Source organism: Chenopodium album, chromosome 10 (genome assembly GCF_948465745.1).
Source record: "Chenopodium album chromosome 10, dcCheAlbu1.1, whole genome shotgun sequence".
NCBI classification, from domain to species: domain Eukaryota; kingdom Viridiplantae; phylum Streptophyta; class Magnoliopsida; order Caryophyllales; family Amaranthaceae; genus Chenopodium; species Chenopodium album.
The window spans coordinates 45134438-45140030 of NC_137843.1; positions in this window are offsets into that span (position 1 = coordinate 45134438).

Consider the following 5593-nt stretch of genomic DNA (forward strand, 5'->3'; position numbering starts at 1 on the left):
ATATTTTAAACTAAGAAAACCAAAATCAAACCATATAATCCCTCCGTTTCTTATTTCTTGCAACAAAGGGGGGAGCATGGTTCCCAAGTCAAAACTTTTTAAGCACAATTAATGAAAAACAAGGGTATGTAAATGATGTAATTAAGGAGGAGAGAGGGTGAAAAATTAATCCAACTAAAAAAACAATAATCCAACTAAAAAAACAATTACACAACCTAAAGTCTAGCACACTGACGAATGCATGCCACCCACAACCACACACCACCGACACCACCAACACTAATAAAACCACTAGATCTAGACCCGGGAAACCACCAAAACCACGCCACCAAACCCACAAAACCACCAAAACCCCTCCTCCTCCCCTGTGACACAACCAAAACCACCGACACGACCAAAATTACCAAAACCACCGAATCTAGACCCATAAACCCACCCAATGAAACCGAAAACCACCGACACCACCAAACCCATGAAACCACCGATGAACCACCAAACACGACGAACCACCGACGACCCACCAAATCCACTAGCAATCATATCTGAAGAAAACCCGACGAACCACTAATTTGATTATGAGAGATGAGAGATGAAGAAGATGAAATTAGAGATGGAGGAGGAGAGAGAAAGATAATGGGTCTGATTATTTGGGTGTGATTTCATAGATAATTAAATTATGTGTAGTATTATGTGTTAAAAAATTTTAAATAAGGGAATATTGGGCATTTTGACAGAAAAAAATTTCCAAATAAAGAAAAAAATAAGTTTGTTGCAAGTAATGTGAAGCAGCTAAAAATGGCAAATGTTGCAAGAAATAAGAAACAAAGGAAGTACTTAACCAAAAAAACTAATAGGATGCAAGAAGAAGGCGGGAGGGAAGAGTCTCTCGCAACCACACAAGGTGGTTGGTTGGCTGGGTGGTCGTCGACTAGGGTGGTCGACTGATGACAATGAGGTCGCGCGACTGAATAACAACAAAAGGAGGGCTTCATGCAGCTCCTTCGTGAAGAGGGGAAGTGAAAGGAGAAGGGAGAAGCTGCGACGCCGGTGGTGGAGCTCCAGCTAGTAGTGGTGCCGGTTATGGAGGGGCGGCGGCTGCAGTCCTTACGCTATGGGGCTGTTGCAATTCACGGGAAGAAGGAGGGAGAAAAAAGAAAAGAAAATGAAAAGGAAGAAAAGAAAAGAATAAGGAAAAAGAAAATAATGTTTACCTCTTTGACTTCTTGTGTAAGCAAAATTTGGGGATTAAAGAAATAATATGGAGTAGGGTAAATTAGAGATATTTGGGTCTTATAAGAGATAATATGAAGGAGAGATAAATGATCCAAATAAATAAAAGAATGATTGGTTATACATAAGCTATAATTTGGTAGAGTTTATTAATCGAATATAAACCTTATTATATCTATAATTAAAATATTTTGTCCCAAAAATATATTTTATAAGTAATAAAATGATTTATAAAATATCTGAAAATATGGGGTAATACATTTTATTTCCTTAAACTATTTTCATGATCATCTTACTATTTAACATTTTCCATAATATATTTTCTATTTATTCTTCAAGCAAGCACTTGCCTTAATTTTTATTTTTCCGTCTATTTAAATTTTTAATTACCTTAAACCTACACTTTTCATATTTCTTCCCTCATGACCTTACCATAATTATTGTAATCCTACAACTATAAATACCCCCTCATACATTTCATATTCTTCACACCAAAACCTCTATCTTTCTCTTCTCTTTTACTTTTCTTCTCCCTAAACCTTTTTCTACTTTTCTTTTTCTTTTTTCATACAAATATTATCTCATATACCTTTGAAGCCAATTTTCTGAAACTTTTGGTCACTCTTAGGGAATATGATGTTTTATAGAAGATTATTCCTCTAAAAAAAATCCTTGAGATTAGGCTCAAAAATCACTCAATTCAGAGTTATATTGAAGGAGTTATGGCCTCTGCAAGTTCAGCCTATTTTTCCAACGCGAATTCAATTCTATTTAATCATATTCATTTATCTTTTTCATGGTTAGTTTTCTAAAATTTAATACTAGTACTTATTCAAAATTTTAATTTTATATTAAGGTATTATTTTTCGAGAGTTCGTCTTGTAGTCCATGCACATATAGATTTGAGTTTATGCCTAAAGATGTTGTGATAACCTTATGGTTATATTAATTGCAAGGTATATTCGTAATTGAACTTTGAAAGTACGAAGTGTTGATTTGAGATTGGGAATCAAGGTACGTTTAGATGGATAGATACTTTATTAAAAGTGTTTTGATTTGATCAACATGTTTTATGTGAATTGAATAATGATTGAATTAAATTGAGTATTATGATTTATGAAATAAAGTATGAATTGGATATGGTTGCTAAGCTTGATGATCCTTAGTGTGAGTTGTTATTTCTTAGGGCATGTACCGAAGTTTCTAAATTCTACTTTGTTTTGTGTACTTGTCCTCCTAGTACTTTTGAGGCGGCTCAACGCACATGCGATGGGGATCTTTGATCTTCCTTGGAGGATATTGTTACTGCTTCGGGGCCTGGGTTTTGCGATTGCGGTGGCAGCTTGCCACTGACAGGCTAAAGTCGTAATCACCTAATCAAAAATAATACCTAAATCCACTAACTATGTAGAAAGGGAAGAAGGGTCGAACCACAGGGAAACAAGTCAATTTATTCCTAATAAATCTATATAATCTAGATTATCAAGTAACCAATTTGTTATTATAAAGGAGAACTAAACTACTAGGAGTAAAAGTGGAAAGGAATAAAAGTAGGAGGAAAATTAAGGAATAAAAGACCTAGGGCATAGGTTCACCAATAAATAATATTCCAGGGTAAAACATAATAATCAATCATCATTGCATCAATTAATCAGATCATAAAGGGCTTTCGCTAGGTATTATAATCACATAATTAATCTACCGGTATTAAATCTCATCTCTCGAATCTCGACTTAACCATTTATAAATTAACCTGCCTATTGAAACTAGACCTAAACCTCAATTCTCATCTCTCGAATCTCGAATCAATATTGTCAAACTCATGCATAAAAGATCAGGCTTAATCTAGTCACAGAGCATTAAATCAATCAATAGGAAATTAATCAAGCATTGACAATCAACAACAATAAATTACCCCTTCATATTATTTATGGATCCCCATAAACCCTAGAAAGAAAACTACTCAGACATAATCGAACATAAACTAAACAAAGCAATTAAACAAGTCATGATGGAAGAAATAAAATAAATAGCTGAGATTAAAGAAGAAGAAATCGTTACCAAAGTTGAAGGAAACAAGAGATGGAATTAGACAAAGAGTTGCAGAGAGAGAAAATAATACTAGAGTTTTATAGGAGAGAGAGAGAGAAAAGTTAGAGAGAGAAAGAGAGAGAGAGTAAGGGAAGGGAGAAAAAAGAATACTCAACTCGCTTAACAAAAGCGTATCCTAAAAACTAAGCTCGAAAATCCTAAATTAAAACAACTTAAACGACGCTTAAACTTCTCCTCAAAAACACGCCCCCGATTGGGCGAGGCACCGCTCGATCGGGCCCGCCTTTTTTTTCCTTCGTGAGCTTCTCTTCTCGCGCCCGATCGGGCGCGCCATCGGGCGGAGACCCTTCGGGCTACTTGGACTCCTTGTTTAGGCTTGTAACTCGGCCCAAACCAAATATCCTCCTTGGCGCTTTAATCATTCGGTCCAATGCCTCATCTTCTCATAAGTTGAGCCCTTAATCACCGGTTCGATGACTCTAACCGATCTTGGACTACGAAAGATGGTCATGCTCCTCCAATGCTCGTAGTCGCTCCATAAAATCCCGGGAAAATGCTCCAAGAGTGCAATTCCCTATAAAACTCAACCAAAACTACGAAAACACTAGAAAACACATATTTGTAATAAAAGTGGCTCTAAAGAGCCAAAAACACTACCAATTATGACCAAGGGATGGGGGTAAAATACTATATAAATTGGACACATCAGCCACCTTATCATTTGCGTTTGGAGGGTTTGGTGTTCATTCCACAGGTGATGTTCACCAATTTCTTGTAAATTGTTTGACTTTGTAGTTTTTATGTCTTCAGGCGTGGTATTTGGATGACAACACTATTATTGGTGACACTTTGGTGGTGGGGAAGGTTCTGCAGTTGATTATGGAGGAAGGACCTCGTTTTGGGTTACAACTCAATGTGGAAAAAACTGAAATTTTCTAGCCTTCAGAGGACCCTCAAAGCAGGCTTGTGGGTGTCTTTCCGCCTCAAATTGCTCGACCTTCACATGGTGTTAAGCTGCTTAGTGGTCCCGCTAGTTCTGATCCCAGTTTTGGAGGTGACCTTATGATGTAAAGGGTGACCAAGACCATTTCTCTAATGGATAGGGTTGCTAAACTCGATGATCCCCAATGTGAGTTGTTGTTGCTTAGGGCGTGTACCGAAGTTTCTAAACTCTATTTTGCCTTGTGTACTTGTCCTCCAAGTACTTTTGAGGTGGCTCAGCGCGCTTTCGATGAGGCTCTTCGATCTTCCTTGGAGCGTATCGTTACTGCTTCGGGGCCTGGGTTTGGCGATTGGCAGAGGCAGCTTGCCACTTTACCATTTGCATTTGGTGGGCTTGGTGTTTATTCCGCAGGTGATGTTCGTCATTATGCTTTTCTTGCCTCTCGGTTACAGTCTGTTGGGTTGCAGACAAAGCTTCTACGGCATGTTGGCATTGTTGGCCTTGGTCAAGCCTTCGTGGATGCGGTGCATCTGTTTAATGGAACGGTTGAGTCTGACATTTTGAGTAATCCTAGTGAGGTCGTTGTCCCTAAACTCATGAAGAAATTGCAGATATATATTTCACAAAGGTTACCGCATTTGCAGAATCCACCTTCTCTTTATCTCCTTGTCAATCAGCATTGTGGAAATCGCAGCAAGGAGATCACACCTCTGCTTGGCTTCGGGAAGTTCTTATTTTTGGGTTGGGTCAGACGATGAACGTAAAGACTTACCGATGTGTGTTGTGTTACCGCTTGGGTGTTCCTTTATTCTCTGTCTTGTCGCCGTGCTCTGCTTGTTCAAGGGTTTTTTCTAGGGATATTTTCGGTGATCATGCGGTGTCGTGTGCTGGTATTGTAGGCATTAAACATCGGCATAATATTGTTCGGGATACCCTTGTTGATGTTTGCTATCGGTCTGAGATTACATCCAGAAAGGAGGTGGACTTTGGGTTATCTAGAGGAAATGACGGGGCCTTCAGGCCTGCAGATGTGTTACTTTATTCCTGGGATCGTGGTCGCGATGTCTGCGTTGACTTGACAGGGTATTCTCCTTTGACACAGTCTAGGCTATCTGGCTTTGTTCCTGGACGGGTAGTGACTGATGCGGCCAATCGGAAGCGAGTCAAGTGCGAATCCAGTTGTCGAGCAATTGGATATGACTTCCTTCCTTTCTTTTTCTCTTCTATTGGGGAGTTAGAAAAGGAGGTTGTTGCATTGCTAAAGCGAATCCAGAAGTTCTCGAAGACTCAAGACATTGGGGCTCGTGCTGCAGCTCATATCTTCACTAGGATAGGATTTGCTATAGCTAGAGGAGTGAGAGCCCAGAT